The sequence below is a fragment of the Dasypus novemcinctus genome, chromosome 25, assembly GCF_030445035.2.
Source record: "Dasypus novemcinctus isolate mDasNov1 chromosome 25, mDasNov1.1.hap2, whole genome shotgun sequence".
Classification (NCBI taxonomy): Eukaryota; Metazoa; Chordata; class Mammalia; order Cingulata; family Dasypodidae; genus Dasypus; species Dasypus novemcinctus.
The window spans coordinates 48640025-48665278 of NC_080697.1; the positions used below are offsets into that span (position 1 = coordinate 48640025).

General features: G+C 37.1%; 1 protein-coding gene across 6 annotated transcripts in view; it reads left to right on the plus strand.

Annotated features, from left to right (window-relative positions):
* DLGAP2 (DLG associated protein 2) overlaps positions 1-25254 on the plus strand; it is a 1108217-nt gene that overhangs the window by 749649 nt on the left and 333314 nt on the right. The window lies entirely within an intron of this gene.

Here is a 25254-nt window from a genome sequence, read left to right on the forward strand (position 1 = left end):
TTAAGATTTATCTGCATTTGATGCCTCCCTCACCTGCATTCACTTTTAAACCCACGTCATCCAGCTGTCATCCCTACCCCTCCACTTCACCTCTTCTCCCAGTCTCAAAGCACCTTCTAATTGACAAGAACAACTGTCAGTTTACCTGATGCAATGGAGTTTCTCAGTTTGTCCTTCAAGCTGCATCCTCCCTTGCTGTCTGGCACACCATTCTCTTTTAACCTTCCCTCTTGTGATTGCTTTGTTTCTTCCATAACTGTTGAGTTGTTCTCATAGATGTAGAAGTTCTGGAGGGTTCTAGATCTCTTCTCACCTCACTCTGCCTAGGCACTCCCATCTATTTCCATGGCTCTCAGTCTGCTTTCCTCTGAATGACATGTTACATTTCTGATGCACATAACTGATCGCTTGAATTCAGTGCTTAAAAATTCTCACTGCTGCTCTTTAACCTTTAGAATAAAGTAAAAATGTTTTAGGTTGGCGCTTCATGTCCTTGGCAATTTTTGACCTTACTAGCCATAAGAATCTGGGTAAGTTACTTCTTTCTGTTTCAGTGTCCTAATCTGAACAGTGGTGATAATAATTGAACCTACCTCTTAGGGATCTTTGTGAAGATAAAACGATTCAATCCATTTATTGCATCCTAGTACTGTTCTTGGGCACAAAGTAAGAACTCAATACCTGTAAGCTCTTTTTAGTTATTATTACCATTTTGACTCTATTAAATCCTTCCAGCTTCACGGCATTTCCTTTCTGATATCCTGTGTTTCAAACACACAGATCTGTGTGCCATCTCCTGAACATGCAATGCCTTTTCACATGCGGTTGACTTTCTCTGGAATCCCTCACCTGGGAAAAATCCTCAATACCCAAACTCAGAATTGTCCCTCCTCTGTGAAAGTTTCCTGAGTAGAGTTAGTTGCTCCCTTCTTTGTGTTCCTATTAGACTGCTTGCAGATTTCTGTTAGAGATTTTACCAAACTGTTATCTGTTTGCCTGTGTGGCTTTTTTGCTCAGCAGCGACTTTCATAGTAATGATATGTCTTCTTTATCTTTGTGTCCTCTTTGCCTAATTCAATACCTGTACTGTTAACTACTCATAGAAGAAATGGAAGGATGGAAGGATGGATAAATGGGTGGATATATATGATAAAATGAAGGAATGAATGATTATGTTTAGAATATAGTTTCAATCCTGAACTATCATTAAAGAAAAGATTTTTCAAGATGAATCAAATAAATTCAAGGACAAGGGAAATTACTATGCACAATTTGTTTAGATTATCAAAAACCGTTGGCTATTTCACACAAAAGCTGTGAAATATAGAGTTTTGATGGAAATGAAAAAAGTTTTTCATGACAGAAAAATTACTGCCTTAAAATCAAGAAATAACTTTTTGAAGACCCATTTTGAATAGAGACATGATGTCAAAGGGAATAAAAGTCTCAGTTATTGGATTAGCTATATATCTTTGATAAATTATCTTCAATGAGGAAGACACCACAAGTCTCCAAATATGAAGTTCTTTTGAATTGTGCAGTGACAAGATCATGGAGATTGATTGTGTGAAATTCTCACAAGGCTATTTGGTGGACAGACATGTGTCAGATGAGCCTCAGGAAGGGGATAGCATAAGGAAATACACTTATTAAATGCATTTACAGAGGTATAATATCAACTACATGCTTACTAAATGACGACCTCTTATTTATCATTTTATCCAAGAGAACCTTGAAAATGTAAGAAACTGTTTCCTGAAGGCACCAACCAATATGATGCTGTGATTTAAAACAAATAAGAAATAATTAAAATAATCCAAAAGAAAACAATTAAATTATGAAATGAGTAATTGGTGACATATTTGAAGATAAAGCCTTATCTTCATGTCACTTGTACTGGGAAACAATGATCTTTCAAAGTTCTATAAAGTTAGAGATAGAGCCAGTCAAGAGAAAGAAAATTAAAATATTCAGGATGGAAGAGATTTGTCTGTTGAGAGACAACTAAGAGAAATGAATTTACACTAGGGAAGATGGAGTTGGAGAAGGAACCAAGGCTCGCAAATGGGTGGATAGTGTAATATGTAATTTCTCAGTGTTATTGAAATGGTGTGGTTGGTGCCCTGGTGCAGTACCCTGAACATGCAACTGAGAATAAGGCTTTTTCAATAGTTAATATTCTTTGTGTGTCTGCCTCAGTTTGTACCCCACTCCCAGTACAAATTTCTATTTCAGTTTGCTAAAAGATGCTGGGAGCAATACTAGAAATGTGTTGGATTTTGTATTGGGATTATATTAGGTTAAAAGCTTACAGTTCTGAGGACATGAAAGTATACAAATCAAGGCATCATAAGAGATGCTGTGTCACCAAGCTGCAGCCCTGGGTAATCAGGTATATATGGCTTATCTCTCTCTCTCTCTCTCACTCTTGTCTTCTTCAGCTTCAGGCTAAAGTGGCTTCCTCTCAGCCTTTGTGTTCTGTTGATTCCAGCTTCTGGTTTCTTCTCTGTCTCTGCAGTTTTATTCTGTATTTGTGGCTTTTTCATTCCTCCATTTATAAAGGACTCCAGAAAGAGGATTAGACCTACCCTGGGAGCCACAATCTAAACAAAGGCCCTTATCTGAAGCAATTTAAATCAAAAGGTCCACATACAATGGGTTCACACTTACAGAAATTTCCTGAGTGGCTCCAAGGACATTGTCTAACAGCCAATGTCAGGTTTCTGTAACTCAGAGTATTTTCACTACTGTTTTGAGTCTGCTGTGCATTGTGTTAGCCAAGCCCACCCTGTCTTTGGTGAATAAGTGCTGCCACTGGCTTCTGGCAACCTAGGATCAGATCATTTTCATTGTGTTTAAGGATCCCAGTTCAGTGACAGCAGGTAATATATGACCTACAGAGAAGAGCAATTACCGAGGTCTTCAGGTAAGATGGAGTTAGTCTCACAAGTGTATTCCTCACAGTCCTGGTGAAAGTTGTATCCTCTGGACATTCCTGGGGTGGGTGAGCAGGCCTTATATGATACATCCACTCTAATATTCCAATCTCTCTAAGCCTTTGGATCCCCTCATCTGCCGTATACCAGGGCAGTTCTGGCACTTCCACCTCAGGTAATGCTAACCATATTTTGGTCCATGTTTCAGCCAGCAACCTGAACAAACTGTTAGAGCCCTTTCTAACCCCTCAAGCTACAACAATGGATCTAGAATCTCTGCTTAGTAATAATTTAGCAATTAGTATCTGTCCATATCAGTAAATTCAGCTGATTCAACTTTGTATTCCTTCCACCATTATCCCATACCATTAATATTCATTCCCACACATATTCCCTTGATTTCTGTCTATATAAATTGGTATACTCATGCAGTTCTTTTGGACTATAGCATACTTCCACATGGGTAACACCCTGATCCTGACTTTGGGCCTGTTGTGACTTTAGGTATAGGTCTGGAATCAAAGAGGGGTGGTAGAGGTGGGTAACAAGAAGAATTAGAAGTCTCTTGCAAACCAGTTACCTCCAGGCATTCCTTTGCAGTTTCATCTGGTGAAATAATTAATCTCTTTAGGTAGAGGTTGAATGCAGACTCCTTAAGGCAGATTGGATGTTGGGAAGCCGTTTCCTCAGGACAGTCCATTACAGGTCTATCTGGCAAAGACCCAGCAGAATTTAGGATTTCAGTGTCCCCATTGCCATCATTATGAACCCATACGTCTACATTCCAATTTTCAGGATTTTTCAGGATCCTATTCCTTTCCAACCAATGCCCTCACTTTAATAGCAGACGCCCTGCAAGGCTGAGATTTTAGTTTCCATCATAATGCTGCTATTTGTATAATGAGACTTGGACTCTGGTTTTCAGAGAACTCAATTTTGTGGCTACACTAAACACAATTTTATTTCAAGGTACATAGAAACTTTTACATCCTTCATATTGAGCTTATGTGGCAAATCTGAAGCCTTCAGCTCATCCATTTTTAAAAAAATATATATGTATCCAGTATATTTAGGAACAACCAGTCAACATCATTTTGCCTTTTAATTCCAAAAAAAACTTCTTTGAAGATGTCAAAAACACTCTTATCCAGAGCCTTGCCTCTTATAAGTGTGTGTGTAGTCATATCTAGAACTATATTTGCATATTTCTATTTCTGTTTATTTATAAATATATTTATTTATATTTATAATTATTTATATTGCCAACTCACACCACCTTGATCATTGGAATAGAGTCATTAGTGCCTTTGAATCTAGTCAGAATTGAGAATCAATTGCAAAAACCCCAGAGCCAATTCAGAAATCCCATTTTTAGATTCCGTTTCTCAAGAACCACTGCTGGTACCAAGCTGTATTAGTCAGGGACAGGGATCTTTAGGGAAATACAGGAGGTATCTGTAAATATTATGGGCTTTTATAAGATAGTCTTACAAGTCCAAAATCTATTGGGCAGGCTACAGTCCAGGAACTTCAGTGAAGGTCCTTGATGAATTCCTGAGGAAGAGCCACCTGGCTGAAGTAAAGATGTAAATTCTGCCTCTTCTGACATTACTTCTCCTTTTAAGGATTGGGTGAGATTGAATGCAATCTCCTCAGTTGATTGTAGATGTTAGCAAAAATAGATGCAACCAACTTACTAATATCTTAAGTCTATGAAATGTCCTCTCAGTAACAATTACACTAGTGCTTACTTGACCAAACTACCAGACACCATTACCTGGCCAGATTCACACATGAGCCTAGCCACTGAAACCAAAGAAACTGAAGACTGAGGTCATGAAGAGTCACTGAGAACCATTTCAGGCTGTATTAGTCAGCCAATGGGGTGCTGATGCAAAGTGCCAGAAATCTGTTGGCTTTTATAAAGAGTATTTATTTGGGGTAGAAGCTTACAGTCACAAGGCCCTAAATAATCCAATTCAAAGTTACTTCCTTAACAAACTCTGTTGCCACATGTTGATGCAAGATGGAGGACAATGTCTGTAAGGGTTCAGCCTTCTTTCCTATTAAGGTTCAGTGGTCCCAGCTTCTTCTGATTTCAGTGGTAGGCTGGCATTAGGCTTGTCTCTCTCCCTGGAGCTTGTTTCTTTCTGGGCTCAGCTGCTCTGTCCTCTTCACAAGGTCAACTGTAGACAATCAGGCTCATCTTTCTTCCTGGGGCCTCTGCCATGTCTTTTGAGTTGTCTCTATTCCTCTCTGTTCTCCTTTGTGTCTACTTCCATGTGAGAGTCTGTTTTATCAGCCCAAGGGAACTGGGAATCAATGCTGAATCACACTCTAATAACATGGTTGGATCAAAGCCCTAATCTTATCATAATTTAATCAGACATCTCAACTGAATCTAATACATTCAAATGGTATCATGCCCAAGAGAAATTGATCAGTTTACAGACATAATCAATACCACTTTTTGGAGTTCATAAATAATATCAAACTGCCACACAGGCCAATTAAAAATTCTAATTCCAAGATTAAAGCCAGGTCCAGAGCCCATGAAGCCTGCCAAGTTTGGAAGACAAGAAGAGTATCACATTTGCTGTGGGAAAATCAGGCTAGGAGATAGAGAGAACAGTCAAGAATTAAAACTAGAAATAGAGAGTGCAGTAGAAGTAAGATGTTTGAATGAACTTTGTTGCATGGCTAGCTGCCTTCTCAGGATTTTCATTGTCCATTCAAGATTAAGAGGCTTTTGCCCTCAGCATGTCTTGACACAAAGCTGTCATACAATTTGTGAAGTAAGTATAACAAGCCTTGGTCAGTATATTTCAGTTTTTCCATATTTGGCTGTGGCTTTATATGGGTATGTGCAAGCATGCATGTATATATATGCATGGGGGAACTATGCTATGCTTATCTGAACATCATCTATAACTTCAGTTTTTAAGCACTTACCTTTGGGCAGACAAAATTTGACCTTATGATACTTTCATTTCTAATTTGTTCATTATGGCTTTCTCTTGTAGTATTCCTTTATGTGTTAGGGAGGTAATTTCAGGATTATATATACATTTTTTAAAACATAGGTTGGGAAAGGGTGATGGTGATGGTGGTTAAAACTGACTATCCCTGCCAATGTGATATGGATTGAAAATGCAAATAAATGCAAAAACAGTTTGAGAGGTTTTTAGATGGTAGAAATATATTGGCTACTTCATAATGTAAGTTAAAAATTGTGGTAGTTTGAAGTTCTATATGTACCCTAGAAAAATTTGTTCTTAAACTTTATCCATTCCTGTGGGTATGAAGCCATTGTAAGTAGGACCTTTTGATGAGGCTACTTTAGTTAAGGTGTGGCCCACCTCAATCAGGAGGGTTATTAATCCTTTATAATAAGAATGATATTAAGACAGAGAGAGAGAAAGCCCCAAGGAAATAAGAAGCTGAACTTCAACAAAACCCTGAAGAGAAGGGAGAGACCAGGAAATGCTGCTATGTGCCTTCCCATAAGACCAAAGATCACCAGCAGCCAGCCCCAGCATGCCACTCTTTGTGAAGACAACACTACTTTGATGGCAACTTGATTTGTATATTTTCCCAGTCTCAAACCATGAGCGAATAAATATCCGTTGCTTAATCTGACCCATTTCATTGTATTTGCTTGAACAGCCTAGGAAACTAAAATGTGGATGCTAGTAATACTTTTCAAACTGTTTTAAATTCCCACTTTGGATGTCAGCCATATTGTCCCCTAAATTAGTCCTTGAAGCCAGTGTCAAATACAGAATGGTTATTAATTCAACCTAGCACGGCATTTCTTACCTTCTTCTCATGGCCTTCATGGGTGATCTCTAATAATTAGTGTAGCATTCAAAGTTTTTTTCTAATTGCATATTTTCTGTTAGTGAAGTTTCAAAAATCTTCAATGAAGTTATAATACAATTTATATGTGTATGATATATTAAGCCCTTAAATAAATGTATCTGAACCTCAGAACCTGTGAAGTAGTAGAATCCGATTTTATTACTTCCATTTTATAGATCAGGAAACCAGAGTCTCAACAAGACTGAATAATCCACCCAAGGTCAAACAGCTGCTAGAGGGAACACTTGAGAGGTCTTCTATCTCTGCATTTAACTGTTTTTATTAAAATATCCATATTGAAACAAACAGCATTGCACTTTATCAAAGCATCTATCAGGCAGCATAATACATATATTAGCATTAAGCTTGGTAGCCTCCCAGTTGGATGATTTTATAATAGGAGCATTTCTGGCAGTAGAAATCAATTGCAAGAACAACCAACCTCAGCTTCACTTTCCACACTTCCTGTCTGTCTTCAGGCATTTATTCCAATGTATGAACATAATTCCATTCTCTACATAAAACCTGTTAGCATAAATGCTTACTGAAGTTATAAAGAATGTACTTCCATTCCAAGTAATAGGTTTACTTAGTTAGAAAGCCCCAAGTCACTAATGCCTTAGGGCTCCAGAGACTGTGCTTTGATTGTTAGACCATGATCCAAGTGGAGAATCAAAATCAACACTGTTTATGCCACAGAGTCCATTTTCTCCCCACCCCGGTCCTCACCCGGGTGTTCAACTGAAGAAAACCATCAAGGGGCAGGGGAAAGAAACTAGTATGATTTTTGTTAAACACTTATAATGTCCTAAATGCAAATGCTATGTACATTTATCGCAATAAATTTTTACCAAAAAAAAATTGAAGCAAGTATTATTATCACTGGTTTTACACTAGAGAATCTGAGGCTCATATACTTTAATCAAAACTTGTTTCTCTCCAACTTCAATTCTTTTTGGTCTTCTAATTTGAAGGTTTGGTGTCATAAAAGTGCTTTTAATGGAGCTAACAGGTGGTCCCTGCACAAGGTCATTGCAGTAGATGAACTACAGATAAGATAAGAATACTTAGAGGAAGTAAGAAACAGAAAGGAATGAAAAGAGGGCAAAAAGGAAGAGGGCAGAAAAGAGGAAAGAAAATGCAAAGTAGGATAAAATAGCAAGGTTGTGAAGGATGTTGGCTTAGTTAGTTGCTTCTACTAGTTCAGTGGAGCAGCCTTGCCTTCTGGAATAACTCAGTGAGGAGAAGTCCAACAAATTCTTTGAACAGATTACTGAAGATACTGGAATGATTTCAAAGAAATTGATCAATGTCTTCACAAATACAGCTAATTTATTTGAAGGATTCAATTACTGCCTCATCTTTACTGGCGAGAATTCAGAGGTTTACAACACATAAGCTACAGTACCAAGAGCCTTTTGATTTGATGAAATATATTTTCAAAACATAGCTACATTTATCTAACATGAATAAAAGTGTTCCTGGAATTCAGCCTATATCTTCAGTCAAGTTTCAGACATGAAGAAGTAGAGAATTAGGTGCCCTCAAGAATAGTGTAATCTCATTATTGAGAAGAATCTAACTCTTGCTCCACCACTGAAAAGGTATCTCAAGTAATACAGTAATGCAGTGTTGCCACATATACAGTATTCTTGAAAATCATTTTCACAGACCTTGATTTTGGTTGGTATTTTAGGTTCCTGGCTGCTAAAGCAAATACCATGCAATGGGTTGACTTAAATGAAGGGAATGTATTAGCTTTCGGTTTTAAGCTAGGAGAAGTCCAAAATCAGGGGGTTATCGAGGCGATGCTTTCTCCTAGGAGAGTATGATATTCTGGAGCTGGCTGCTGGCAATCTTCGATCCTTGACTTTTCTGTCGCATGGCAATGCACTTGGTGGCCTTTCCTGACTTCTCTATTCCATTGACTTCCAGCTTCTGGCTGCTTTCCCTGTGACTTTCTCTCCATGTGTCTGAATTTCATTCTACTTATAAAAGACTCCAATAATTGGATTAAGACCCATCCTGACAGAGGAGGGGAGCCCACCTTAACTGAAACAACCTCTTCAAAATGTTCTATTTACAAAGGGCTCACACCTACAGGAATGTATTCAGTTTAAGAACATGTTTTTCTGGAGAACATAACTCCAAGCCACTATAGTTGATCAAACAGAAATATTGTGTAACAGTCAACACCACTGAATATTTAAGGAATGGATATTCAGAATGTTAGAACTAAGTCATCAGTTAAATTATGTGGCCTCAAAAAAAAGAGAAAAACTTATATAACCTCACTTTAAATGTTCTTAAACCTAAAAATGATTAACTTATAGAATATATTCTCAGGTCACAGGGGAAAAAAAGCCAGTGAATGTGAATGGATTTATTTCTGGCATGTTTTGAAAAGTAATTGTTTCTCCAGTCAGCCCGAGATCACAGTTAGTGTTGATTTCTTTCTCTCTTGGGCCCCAAATCCAATGAGTTAACAAGTCTACTTTCTCAGTGTTTTAGATAAATGTACTTGTTTTAAAAATCTATTCTAGTTAACATTGTTTTCTTTCTTTCCCCTTCACTATCGTATTAGCATCCCAACTCATATCACCATTTAGAATATTTTCCTATTCCAATTTATTCTAAGTGACATTTCCTGAGCTATAACTTCATGCATGTCACTAACATACTCAAAAATGCTCAAAATATCTATATTATATCCATAATATAAAAAAATATTGTATTCTGGATTTGACATAGGTACCTAAGCCTGGAAGTCAAAGCTTTCCTGCATCTGGGCTCAACTTTTCATTTCAATGTCATTCTCTTTCCCCCAAATACTCTTCACTCTAACCAAATAAAGCCTCTTGCTATTTCCCAAACATACCATGTGCTTCTTTGCTTTGGTTCTTCATTCATCTTATTAAATCTGCTTTCCCCACATACACCTTACTTGAAATTCTGTAACTGATCTAGCTTTAGACCTATAGGTATAGTTACCATAAAACTTCCCAGTCTATTCAATCATTTTTGGTCTTCATCTCCCAAGCCACTTTAGCACTAGCACTGATATTTTATATCTTGTATTTTACTTGTTCAAGTGTCTTCTCCTTAAGACTACACTGAATTTAAGCTTCCCAAGGTGAAGGATCCTTGTCTTAAGGGTTTTGAATCCTCTGAGGAGGATGCAAGATGTGTTATAATCTTTTCAACTCAGAATAATACACTAGAGAAAATTTAAATCACTTCAAAAAGTGACAAATAGATAATACACTACTTAACCAAAGTATTCATTTCAGATATTTGAATGTTATAGTTAATAAATAGGAAACCTAATTCGTATTTCCAGAAAGACAGCTTTAACATCATGCTCTTTTTCTGTCTTATGTATAAGGGGGTTATAATCTGTAAACACAGCCTGCCATTTCTTCTTTGATTTTGTATCTAGTGCTTTTTAAACTGGAAAACATGTATATGTTTTTGCATGCATTAGAATCTGCCAGCTGTATTTTGAACAAAGTTTTGACTGCAATTCATCAATCAACATCAAATTCTGAGACTCCCAGGATGATAACACCTGAGCAATCCACACCACATTAAAATATAGACCAACAAAGTTTTAAAGTGCAGATGCAGTTTTATGGCATGTGCTCAGGCTTACTATAAATCTATAATATTCTCTTGGGGGAAAACCCTCATTTATTTCATATAAGTTGGGAATATTATGAAAATTACATTTCTGGAGATTGAAGAGACCAAAGTTTGCAAAAATCCAGAATAGAGATTAATGGCAAAGGAAGCAAGTATAAGTAAATACATGAGTTTATATGTGTGTGTATGTGAAATAAAAGTAGTAGTATCAAATATTAACCATGTATGTAAAGTTGTATTCATTATCCCATTTACTACTGAGGATATTCCTACAAGACATGTATGATGACTACTCCTACATGGGGTTTCCTAATGGCAGGTAGCCACTAGGCAGGAAAGACACACCAAGTGTAGGACACAGGGCTCCTTGGTCACTCCAAAGCCCCGGCACCAACCCTGCTTCTACTGAGGCCACTGTGCCTGGAACTGCTGCTCCACCACTGCGATGGGAGCAGGCAGCACCTTCCAGGGAGGAGGCCTTGACACACCCCTGCCATGCTCTGTTCTCTGAGCCCCCAGTGTGCCAAAGCCATGCCATGTTCACTGACAGTGGTGAAAGAAAGTCTCTCTCCACATTCTGTCTTATACCCCTTAAGAGAGAGATGATATGGAAATAGCTCCTTTTCGTTTTATTCTTATGCCCCTCCTTTCCTTGGGATTCAAGTGATAATTCCTGGACAGTCAAACCTAAGGAACAAATCATACTGACACCAACAATGCTGTAATCAGAATCATTGGTACCTCCAACCAGCACCACCCCTTCCCACATGAAACTTTGTAACAAGCTTTCTTGTTCTTAACCTCAAGTGTTTCTTGACCTTTTTTCCTAAAGGCTTCCAGGTCTTTCATAGTAGTGAACTTTTGGCAGAAACATCCCATTAAGACGAGACAGGCTAGGCTTGAATAATGGTGGTGCACAAAGAGGAGACTCAAGCTAACACCTTTTGCTGGATTTAGTTATGTTCGAAGCAAGAAGACAAGAAGAACAAAGGTTTAAGCCTGCCACTATTGTTGATGGATGACAAAGAAAAAGCAGATCTATTCAAGATCTCTTTTGAATCCATTTTCTCTGTCAAGAAGAATGATCTTCTGACAGAAAGGGTAGAAGATATATTTGCAAGAGAAAATTGAAATCTCAGATCCGTAAAGAGATAATATGAGAACATAATTGTACTAAATTAGTTTAAATCTCCAGTTTCAGATGCATTCCATCCCAGGGAAGGAAAAGAACTTGTAGATAAGATCTCTAAAACACTGGCATTATTTTTGAGGAGTTATGGAAAATGGAAAAGATGCCAGAAGACCAGGTGTAGGAAAAAAAACACTATCCTGATTTTCAAAGTAGAAATGAAGCAGGAAATAAGTAGATTCCATCAATTAATTATGTATGGTGAAATTCACAGTTCCCACAGGCAAAATTATGCATTTATATTCTTAAAGACAAGGTTTATGGAAAGAAAAGTGGTGATTTCTATGACTAATCATGGGTTCACTAAGAACAAATAATGCCAGAGGAACCTGGCCTCTGTTTTTGTAGACTTAACATATAATGCGTCTATATTTTTGTTCCATCAAGGCAGAAGAGTATTTGAAAAAGGCTTTCTTTAAAAAGGGGGGGGAGGGAAAGCGGACTTGGCCCAGTGGTTAGGGCACCCGTCTACCACATGGGAGGTCTGCAGTTCAAACCCTGGGCCTCCTTGACCCATGTGCAGCTGGCCCATGTGCAGTGCTGATGCGCACAAGGAGTGCCATGCCACGCATGGGTGTCCCCCAGAGTAGGGGAGCCCCACTCGCAAGGAGTGCGCCCCTGTAAGGAGAGCCGCCCAGCACAAAAGAAAGTGCAGCCTGCCCAGGAATGGCGCCGCACACACGGAGAGCTGACACAGCAAGATGACGCAACAAAAAGAAACACAGATTCCTGGTGCCACTGATAAGATTAGAAGCGGTCCCAGAAGAACACACAGCGAATGGACACAGAAAGCAGACAACTGGGGGGGCAGGGAATAAATCTTAGGAAAAAAGGGGGGAGGAGGGACTGTGGTGGTAGAAAGGCCAATACAACAGGTGAATCTTGAGGCATTGGCTCACTCTCTAAATGGCTCTCTTTAATGGCTGGTGGGTGTTGGTTAGTGTACATTCACTGCCTAGCACTGTGGGTGTGTACAGTAAATATTTATTAGGTATTCAAAGAATGCCTGGAGATTGAAAACAGCCAGAGCTGTAAGAGGACTTGTTTCATTGTCAACTAAGGAAAGCCTAAAAGAATAGGGAAGGTTTAGCCCAGAAATTGTCTTCAAATATTAGAACTGCTAAAGGATTTACTTTGTATTGCTTTAGAGAGCAAAAGGAGGTCAAGTGATTGAAAGGTTTGAGTAAGCTGATTTGGTTGCAAAATGGAAATGAGCTACTTGAAAATGGAATGAGCTGCCTCAGGATTTAGTAAGTTCCTTGTTGCTGGCACTGTTCAAACAGAGGAGAGTCATTTCTTCTCAAGAAAGCTGAAAAGAAGGGCCAGGCACTGGCTGCAGACTGGACCAAATTATTCCACTCATTAAACATTTGTTGATGATCCTCTGTGTGCCAGTCAGCACTTGAGGTGCTGGACATAATTGCAGCCCTCATGGAGTTTATACTCTGGTGGAGGATTCAGAGAAGTAAATGGGTAGTTATAGTGCAGTGTGGTAAATGCTGTTACAAGAGAACCACACGGTGCTGTGGAAATACCAAACAGCGCTGTCTAAATCCTTGCAATGTTGGGGGAGACTTCCTGGAGAAAATAGTTCATAAATTCTTTAGGCAAGTTTACCTTCGAAGAATTAGAGGAAAAGGAATCTGTATTAGTCAGGGTTCTCTAGGGAAACTGAACCGACAGGAGATATCCATAAATAGTATAAGATTTTATAAAACTCTCTCACGTGACTGTGGGGATGCTCAAGTCCAAATTCTATAAGGCAGGATGCAAACCAGGGGCTCCATCAAGGTCCCTGATGAGTTCCCAGGAGATGCTGACTATCTGAAGTAGAGATGGAAATTCTCTTTCTGAATGCTGAAATCACTTCCCCTTTTAAGACCTTCAACCCTTGGATGAGATGTCACTCATTTGCTGACAGCGGTTTCCTTAGTTGGTTGTAAATGTAACCAACCATCTATACAATCAACTCACTGATAATTAAAGTCCATGAAATGCCCTTGGATTACAATTAGCCCAGGGCTTGCTTGACCAAACAACTGGGCACAATTATCTGGCTGAGTTGACACATTAGCCTAACCATCACAGAATCCAAGGGTTGAGGAGAATGAAGAAGGATTACAGTAACTGCTATGGAAAGCTGAGATGGTAATAAGTAAGAAGACCTGGAAGGATCATCAGTTAGGGCAGAGACCTACTGAGGTTGCCTGAGGAGATGCCTGGTGAGGAAATCTGTAGAGGCACATGGGTAGTGCTCAACAGTTACCCAGAGTTGAGGTTTTTCCAAGCAGGAGCAATGGAAGGATAGTGAGGCAATGATGTTTGGGAATATTTTTATCAAAATGTTTAAGATGATGGCCCTTGGAAATGAAGATAAATGGAGAAAGAAATGAAGCCAGGAGCAAGCCAATGGAGAGAATAAAGCATCCAAAATGCAAGGCCTCTAGCAAGTCAGCAAGGCAGCGAACATATATGGTGGAGTGACGGATTATTTCTAAGACTCTTCCCACTGAGAACTTTCCCAAATTTTTATTATGAAAATATACAGAATTCAATGAAGGTGGAGGAATGAACACCTGTATACCTATCACCTAGATTCAACATTTTGATATATTTGCTTCCCCTCTCTCTCTCTCATATTTTTTGCTGAACACTTAGAAGATGTACGCATCCACTAAATTCTAAATTCTTCATTGTGATTCTCCTATGAATTAGCACATCTTCCTACATAAGCATAACACCACAACACAGAAAATAATTGACAGCAATTCCATTATATTATTTAATATTCATCAATATTGCAGTTTCCCCTGTTCTTCTAAGAATGTCTCTTATAACATTTTTAATTTTATATTTTATTTTTAATACCAGGAGTTACCCAAGGTTCATGTGTTTGCATTTGATAGTATTTTCACTTCTTTCTCTTTAAACACTGAATTTTTTTGTCATGGACTTCGTCATTTTGAAGAATCCAAGCCAGTTTCAAAATCTGCTTCCTCTATTCCCTACATTTTCTCTAAACAGAAAACTATGTCTAGATTAGATGCAGGTTAAACAATTTTGGCAAGAATACTTCTTAGGGGATATTGTGTATTAAATTGGACCACATTGTGAGGCACATAATGACAGTTTATTCCATTAGTGATAACTTTTATCACATAGATAAGGAGTTAATGTGATAAGTTGTCAATTTACTCCATTATAAAGGTATATATTTCCCTGAAAGATTAGTAAATAATTTGTAAGGTAAGAGTTCAACTCTATGTAAATATCCCAATAGCCAGCAACTTTCATAAAAATCTTTTCCTGAGCCAGTTATTATATTGGTTTATCAAAATGGGAATTTTCTAATTGAACCATTTCTTATACATGTACTAGCTAGCATTCAACTGCCAAGAAGAATTTTCCTTTGTTTTTTTCTTTATATATTTTTTAGTATTATTATAGTCTCAAATATTTTGAATTCTGGAATTTTTGATTCCTTGGTTTAAAGTATCACTGTTCATATAGTAAGATCCCTTTTGAGGACTATCTCATTTTCTGATGATCCACTATTGCATATTTTATTAAGATAAGAAATGTAGAGAACTTATTCTAATATAGAGTAGTATATATAATAAGAAATCAAGAAACTATATACTTATAAAGAATCACCTACCATAGGCAAGATAATTTCAAATACTACCTAGGAAACAATGAATAGGGAAAATTAGATGAAACATTTGAGCAGCACAGGTCAGGTATCCTTTAGGCATAAGACAAAGGGCATGCAAGGATTTCCATATGCCTCCTCTTTCAATGTAAGTCACCCCCTTGCCAGCATTCAGAATCTGGGGAGTTATATCCTGCAAACAACATTGTATTTATGACTATTGACTTCATTTATAACACATCAAAATAAATGATATTTTAAATCCTACTAGAATGGCTACTATTTAAAAACAATGCACAATTCCAAGAACAGGACACAGATTCATTGGTGGGAATGTAAAATGCTGCTGCTGCTGTGGAAGACATTTTGACAGTTCCTTAGAAAATTGAGTACAGAATTACCTTATGACCTGACAATCCCATCTCTGGGTATATTCCCAAAAGAATTGAAAGCAGGGGCTCGAACAGATATTTGCACACTGATGTTATAGTGGCATTATTCACAATTGCCAAAAGATAATAGCAACCCAAATGTCCATCCACCAATTAACGGATAAACAAAATGTGGTATATTCATACAATGGAATATTATTCAACTATAAGAAGGAATGAAGTCCTGATGTATGCAACATCATGGATATTGAAGACATCATGACACAAAAGGACAAATATTTTATGAACTCACTGATAAGAAATTATTAGAAGAAGCAAACTCATAAGTCAGAACAAAGAATATAGGCTCAGTAGAGAGGTCAGAATAAGGGATAGGGAGTTAAGGGTTAAAATGTATAGAGTTTCTATTTGAAACAATGGGAATGTTTTGGTAATGGGAGGTAGTAATGGTAGCACACCATTGTGAATGTAATTAACAGCTCACAAATATATATATATCTGAATATGGTTAAAAGGGGGAAATATTAGGTTGTATATATGGTTCTAGAATAAATTTATTTTAAAAAATCCATGGAACAGGGAAGCAGATGTGGCTCAAGCGATTGGGCTCCTGTCTACCATATGGGAGGTCCTGGGTTCATTTCCCAGGACCTCCTAGTGAGGGTGAGCCGCCCCGCACAATGAGCTGGCACAACAAAAGAAACAAAGAGGAGAGAGACAATGAGAAACACAACAAACCACGGAGCTGAGGTTGCTCAAGTGATTGAGTTCCTCTCTCCCACATCAGAGGTCCCAAGATCAGTTCCCAGTGTCTCCTAAAGAGAAGACAAGAAGAGAAAGACAAGCAGACACAGAGAGCACATAGCAAATGGGACAGAGAGCAGACAGGAAGTGCAAATAACAAGGGGGAAAGGCAGAATAAATGAATAAAATAAAATTTAAAAATCCATGGACCTGCACAAACAGTGAACCCTAAGTTAAATAATGGACTATAGTTAATAGTATAATTATAAATATATGCTCTCATCAGTTGTACCAAATGTACTACACCAATGCAAGATGTTTATAATAGGGTAGTAGATGGGAATCCTGTATTTTATGCATAATAGTTGTTAATACACAACTTCTTTCATTTAAAATAACTAACTAAATAATATATATATAAATGACTTAAGGCACAAAAAAGTAAAAATGTGTTTAGTCTACCACAAATGTAAACAATTTAAGGGTGAAATTCATGTTTTAAAATTATGAATGAATCAGTAAATCTTAATAACTAAGAGAGGTGACAAGTTCATTGTTTAATATGTATTTTTTAATTCAGTCAGCAGAGATCTAACTTTTTTTAATGTAAATAAATATCTGTGGAGCTTGTGAAAATCCAGTTAGTCATGATTTTTACCACTCCCTTTTCAGAGTTTTTCATTATGTGTTGACAAATCATGTGATTGAGAATGGCCTGATAGAACTGCAGTTCCCTGGGAACCATGCCCAGAGATTCTGATTCAGTGGGGGGTGGCAGAGTGGTGAGGGCATTGAATGGACATTTTCAGCCATCTCTTCCAGCCATTTCTGTGCAGACTAAAATTTGATAACCACTGCTCTATTAGTCAGCCAAAGCGGTGCTGGTGCAAAATGCCAGAAATTTGTTGGGTTTTATAAAGGGTATTTATATGGGGGAGGAGCTTACAGATACCAGGCCATAAGGCATAAGCTACTTCCCTCACCAAAGTCTATTTCCACGTGTTGGAGTAAGATGGCTTCTGACGTCTGTGAGGGTTGAGGCTTTCTGGGTTCCTCTGAGCTCAGCTCCTCTGGTTTCTCCACAAGGTCAGCTGTAGACTATGAGACTCTCTAGGCTTTTTCTCTCTCTACAAGGTCAGCTGTAGACAATCAGGCAAATGGCTCTGTCTCTCTCCCTGGGGTTTCTGGCTGTCTAAGGAGCCATCTCTATTCCTCTGTGTTCTTCTCATGGCTCAAGTCTTCTCTTCCCGGGGCTTGCTTCTCTTTGGGTTCAGTGTTCCTTTCTTCCCAAGGCTTGCTTCTTTCTGAGCTCAGTGTTCCTCTCTTCCTGGGACTGGCTTTTCTTTCCTCTGTGTGCTTACTTCCTGGTGCTCCAGCTTAAGGCTTCAGCATCAAACTCCAACATCAAAACTGCCTTATGTCTTAAGGCCAACCAAGTCATTTTACCATTTCATAAATTTACCTTACCAATTTGTCCCCCATGACATTTAGCTTTTCAACCCCTGCCTTATTAATACTCTTGAAGTGTTAACCCTAAGCTATTTAGAAAAAGGCAGTCATCAGAACGACTGAAAGGGGGTTTCATGTAGTTGAATTTGAAGAAACCTGCTTCTTCCTGTTGAACTTTCCTAAAAATTGCTCGGTATGTGTAAGAGCCTGGCACCAAGCTGATAAACAATAAACTGTAGTGATTAATATTACTAACAAAATGTGTAGGAAAACATATGGAAGGGGGAAGGTGGGTTCAGGTGAGACTGGCATACAATTGGTGGCACCATGAACAAGCTAGATGTTGTTTAGAGCTACTACTTGTTATTGAAAGTTATGAAGGTTAATCTCTCTTTTAAAATTAAACCTGCATATATGTGATTACTCATGCTCCAGAGGTGGAAAGGGAAACAAACTCACCAACTAGAAGGTAAATTCACTGCAAATGCAATGCAAATAATAGAACAATCATTACATGACTTTAACATAAGTCTGTTTAGGATCTCCACAAAAAAATAAAGATGGATGTAACATCCATAATAAAAGATTAAAATAATGAGGAGGGCAGATATGAATCAAGAACAGTTGTTTATAAAAATTAGAAAATCAGTATATTAAAAATATAGCCACAGCAATTTAATATATATATACACACTAAGCAAGATAAGTGGGTGTATTCAAAATATATCTGGGGAAAAATTCCAAATTATTCATCAGAATACAGCTCAGAAAGATTAATAAATAAAAAGCATGAAAAAGAAATTAAGGAGTATGGAAGAAAAATCTAGAGGCCCAAGATATGTCTAATAGGAATTCCAGAAGAAAAAATGCCAAAGAATGAGAGAGAAATAGAAATAGATGAGATTTATCCAGAAAAATGTCTATCATCAGACTAAAAATGTTCAACTATTGCCTGAAAGGGGAAACAAATCCAAACTGGAATAGATTATAATTAAATTGGAGACCATCAGTGATGAAAAGAAACACTTGAAACTAACGGCTAGAAAACCAGGTAATCTACAAAAGAACAGTGATTAGACCAACAATAGATTTCTCATTAGCAACATTATATGCAAGAAGATGGTCAAATAATAGCTTCTAAGTAATGAAGAAAATAACTTCGTATGTCATGATAGAATAACAAATATTGTATAATAATATATTGTTAGATATAAAAAATGCAACCCTTTTTAATACCTAAAAGGTTACTAAAATATATTTTAAATTAACACAGAAGGAATATATGGGATACAAGAAACAATAATGAGCAAAGAATAAAAATATTTTGTAAGTCTAATAAATTATTGAATATTAAAAATAACTTTTTGGAATGTTTATGTAAATAATTCACAGACTTGTCTTGAATAGATAAAGGTGTACAATTCTATTCCATTTCAGCAAATAAGTTTAGTAAACATAAGTATAATGAAAAATAATTCATAGTATTACAAATACACTCAATAGGAACATATAACAAGCATGAATTAATATTCCTTTTATAACATAGCATTGAATCACCTAAAATAAAAAAGAGTAATTGGCAAATGGACAATCACAGTATATTTTCATATATTTTCTCTGAAACAAGTAGCTCAAGCAAAGGAAAAAAACTCATTGAAGAGAGACTTGAACAACACAATGCCAAATATATGATATTTATAGAGAAAATTCAGCTATCAACAAATATAGAAAAAACATTCAAGCAAACTTGAAACATAAAAATTGACCACAAAACTTTTAGAGAATAAATATACCTACTTGCTCTGAACACAATGCAATTAAATTAGAAACCATAACATAAGCAAACATATTCAAACATCTGGAAACAAACAAATGACAAAAGAAACACCTCTTCCTCCATAATTGATTCCTTAAATAGGATGCCACAAAGGCTATTATAAAATTTTTAGTGTTAACAAATTTCCATCTAATCTGGTGGATACAGCTAAAACATTACTTGGATTGCAGTTTTTAAAATCCATAAATGTATTTATTGGGGAGCAAAAGGAAAACAGAAAACAAATATTATATAGTAATATGGGCTAGAGAAAGAATAAACTAAATAAAGTAAAAGAAAGCAAATGATAAAGATTAAAGCAAAATTAATCAAAATGGAAAACAAAAAAAAACTAGTTCTTTGAAAGTAGTCAAACATCCAGCAAGAAAAATCAGAAAAATTTTTTAAATCACTATTAGAAATAAAAATTAATACTTAACCCAGAATAGAATTTTTAAAATCATAACACAATGAAAAATTTCATGACAATAAATTTTGAAACCTAGATGAAATGGGCTATTTTTCAGAAAAATTAAATTTATTGAAGAACAAACTGAGAAACTAAACAAATCAATTACAGTAAATAAATTAATTAAAATTAATTAAAATTTTAAAATCTCCCATTCTTCTTTGGGAAAGAGATAAAGAGAGAGACAGGGGAACTGAAAGAAGAGAAAGTACTATAAACAGAAAAAGAGAAAAGGCTGAAAAGAGAATATTCCAGGGAATACAAAAAAAAAGGAGAGCTACTCAGCCAATATTATGAATACTATATTCTTGGTACCAAAACAGGCCAAGGACAGCAAAAGGGGTAAAAAAATTACAAATCAGCTTTGCTATAATCAATGACAAAATATTAAATACAATATTAGAAAATTACAGTTATGATGTAATTACAAATATGTCTATACAATAAATAAAATGCAAATACTAATAATTTTAATATGGTGATGACTCCTCAAGAAGTACAGTTTTTCCAGGAAGGAAAAGGTTGTTCAATGTCAGAAAATGTATCAGATTAAAGGTTTACAAATAATATGAGGCAAATACTGTATACACTTGTGTTAGTAGACATATTTTACATAACCCAAATGGGAAAAGCTTTTTCAATAGAATAAGATACACAGTCCTTTCATTTCAGCAAAAATCTTGCTTCCCCCAACTCAGTAAGATTTACCGCTGATGAGGCTTCTTCCCCCAGTATATTGCTCAAATCTCTTGTGTAGCACTTTCCTTGTTTTGTTGAGATTGAAGCATTTCCATGATGATCTCTTTTTTTTAAATATATTTTTTATTTATTTTTAAAAGAGATATAGATCACACAAAATGTTACATTAAAAAATATAGGAGGTTCCCATATGCCCCACTCCCCATACCCTCCACTTTTCCCACATCAACAACTTCTTTCATTAGTGTGGTACATTCATTGCATTTGATGAATACATTTTGGAGCACTGCTACATAGCATGGATTATAGTTTACATTGTAGTTTACACCCTCTCCCAGTCCATTCAGTGGGTTATGGCAGGATATATAATGTCCTGCATCAGTCCCTACAATATCATTCAGGACAACTCCAAGTCCCGAAAATGCCTCCATATCACACCTCCTGTTTCCTCTTCCTGCCTTCAGCACCTCCAATGGCCATTGTCTCGATATCAATGATGTAATTTCTTCCATTGCTCGCAATAATTTTATAGTAGAATACCAGTAATTTATTTTATTCCCCAATCCTGAGGACCCTGGGATGGCAATGCCCACTCTACCTGTTAGTTGAGAGGGGATTTCAATCCCACATGGCTGATGGATGGGGCTCTCCTACCCACAGCTGTAGACTCTCTAGGTTCCATGGTGTGGTGGTTGTCCATCCTCACCTCCCTGTCAGCCCACCTGGGTAAGCCCAATGAACTGGTGTTGCAACTCTGCTGAGGCTCAGGGCCCAGCTGGCAGTGCAGAGACTCAAGTCTCCTGGGCATACACTAACCCCAATGCCAACCACAGGTTCAATAAAAGGGACAGAAGAGGCATCCATAGAGAAGTCACAGCTGAGTCCAATTCCATCACACTCAGGAGTACAAATTCCAAAGTAGGGCCCACTGGCAATGCACCAAACTCCAGAGCCATCTGCTATGACTGTAGGACCTGGATGTCTCTGCAGCCCTCAAGAGCACCACTACCTGGGGTTGTATCTACTTTGGCTATCTATGAGATCCTGCTGAGATGTGCATAAGCACAACCCCTCTGATGACCTCCTGACTCATTTTGAAGTCTTTTAGCCATATAAACTCATTTGTCTTTACAATTTTCCCCTTTCATTCAAGGTTTTTTTCCAGTTGCATTACCAGCTGGTGCTTGGTAGTAATCCCTCGGTGCCAGGGAGGCTCATCCCTGGGAGTTCCATGATGGTCTCTTATCATCAGACTTGTGAGCCCAAAGGGTACAAGACCATGGTTTTAATGCTAGAGAAAGTACTGGAGATATAGTAGAACACTAAATGAATTATCTATAGAATGAATGCCTGGATTAATTAATTAATAATTTACAAAACTGAAAATGCATTTAGTGATGCTGAATGCCACCCCATTTTGAAATTTTCTTTCAATACTAACTTCCAAAAAAATAATTCCTAAAGACAACCCTCTGCAGTCATAGATGATAGAAAGAAAAAAATACACCATTGCATGTAGTATATCAATGTGATAAGAACAAACATTTTGGGATAAATTAATATACAGTCAGCCTGTGGCACAATATTCAACATAGAATAATAATTCTACTGAGTTAGTTTCTCCTAGTCACTTTAAATTTGTCTTAGTGCATGTCATCCATACATATTCATTTCATGCTTCCCATATCCCCCTTTCCTCTATAACAAAAGCAGTGTGGTGTCCATAAATAAAATGATTTGAGTAATATTCATCTGACTCACCATAAGACAAAAGCATGAGTTCAGAATACATTTTAGCTTCATTGTATATGCCCTTCTATATAATTTTTCAGATATGTACCAGGTTGTTTTGAGCAGCAGTTACAAATAAAAACATATATGTAGTAAAAAGAATATATATAAATATGAATAATTTATTTTTCATAAGAATATGTTACAGTGTGGTAAAAGAAAACACTGCAATAGGTCTTGCCTTTTAGGATATTTCTATGCCCAATTAAGTGGTTCTAGCATACACTTTGAAGATGACATTCTCTGTAGAAACCATGATCTTTGATACCTTTGATTAGACATATTTTAAAATAATGTCAAACTTACAGTAGAGCTGGAAAAATAATACAAATCCCATAAACAGAACTCCAACAACTCCTACCCCCAGATACCGAGATCTACCAATTTTAACATTTTGCCATCTTTACTCTATCATTCTCTTTCTATCAATCTAACTTCTAAAGACCTGAGAGTAGATTACACACATCATAACCATGAACACATAATTCTTCCATGTACATTTCCTACAAACAAGGATATTCACATATGTAATCACCTTAAGTGTAGTTCTCAAGTTTAAGAAATTTAACATTGATCGAAAGTTTATATCTTATACTCCAATTTTTTTCTTATGTCCCAATAACATCCTTTTGAACCTTTTCTCTACCATTCCAAATTCACATCCAGTATCATTTATTGCATTCAATTGTCATTATCTGTTTAGCTTATCTTTCTTTTTATTTCAGTTGTGGAAACAGATACACAGCATAAACCTTCCCATCCCAGCACATCCTAATCATCCCAATCAATGTGATTGATTGCATACACAATGTGTGGTATACCCTCAGCTACCATCCATTACTACAGCTTTCCCTTCACTCCAAACAGAAACCCTATACTGATTTTGCATTAACTCCCCATTGCTTCTACCCCTCACTCCTGGTAACCTGTACTCTACTTTCTGTCTCTATGAGTTTGCATATTCTCTGATATTTTCTTTGTGGTTACTCTGGGCTTAAATTTAACATCCTAGAGCTATAACAATCTTTTTTGATTTGATACTAACACCTTCAATAATATATACACACTGTGTTCCTATTCCCTGGCCTAGTGGTGACAGACTCCCTCATCTTTTGTTTATCTGGGAATGTCTTACTCCCTCTTTTTTGAAGGACAGTTTTGCCAGATATAAAATTCTTGGTTGGCATTTTTTTGTTTTCAACACTTTTAATATGTCTTCCCACTGCCTTATTGCCACTGGTTTCCAATGAAAAATTGCCACTTAATCTTATTGAGGCTCCCTTATGTGTGACATGTTACTTGTTTCTTGCAGCTTTCAGATTTCTCTATCTTTGGCATTTCACAATTTGTTTATAACAAGCCTCAGTGTGGGTCTATTTGGGTGTATCCTGTTTGGAGTTCATTGGTCATCTTGAATGCGTATGTCCATGTCTTTTATTAACCTTGGGAAGTTTTCAGCCATGATTTCTTTTAATATTCTCTCTGATCCTTTTTCTCTTTCTTCTTCTGGGACTCCTACAATGCGTATATGGGTATGCTTGATGGTGTCCCACAAGTTCCTCCATCTCTGTTCACTTTTCTTTATTCTTTCCTTTTTCTGTTCTTCAGACTCAAGGATTTCAGATATCTTATTTTCAAACACACTGATTCTTTCTTCTCTCAGCTCCAATCTTCTGCTAATCTAGGGAGTTTTTAATTTCTATTCCTTTGGTCTTCAGCTCTGGTTTCTCTTCATAATTTCCATTGCCTAACTGATACTCTCCTTGCATTCCTCTGTCATTTTCTGACTTCCTGTGGTTCTTTATCCATATTTTCCTTTAGTTCTTTAAGCATTTTTAGGACATTTTATAAAAATATCTTTGCTGGAATGTCCCAGGTTTAATCTTCCTCATTGATTGTTTCTAATGCTTTAGTGTGCCCTTTTGTGTTGGCCATAATTTCCTGTGTCTTTGTGTGTTACATAACCTTTTGTTGTAACCTGGATATTTGATATTTTACTGGAATTTAGACTCTGAGGCATCTATTACTTAAACATTTATCCAGCTATTTTTATAACAGAGATTTCCTTGAATGCCAGAAGATAACAAACAAACAAACAAACAAACAAATAAATAAGGAAGGAAGGAAAAACATAGAACACCTCTCCCAGTCTTTGGAGATTGACTTGTGAGAATTCTGTCCTTCAGAACCTATGTATACAATAAGTTTGAAAAATAGCTGCAGGCCTCCCTGACCTTTTCTCTGAGTGTATTTGGTCTGGGGCATGGACATTTGTCCCTAGAAAGTCCACAGTTTGCCAGGTACAATGGCCCCTCTTTTCTAAAAAGCAGTTTCTTCCTGGTCCCAGGCATTACATCGTCTGTCCCACAGCAACAATCCCTTGCCCCAGGCAGCACAACTGATGCTTTCCCATATTGTTCTGTAGGAGAGTTAAGTGAACCACTTTCTGTACACAGAGCAAGTTCTGGGTGGCAAGTCCCTTGGGGCACCATCAGACAGACTGGGCTAGACATACCTACTCCCAGTGCATGTTCATGAGGGGTTGCTCTGTTCCCTTCAGAACTGGGAACAGAAATCCACTCTCAGAGCACACGCCAGATCCACATGGAGCCAG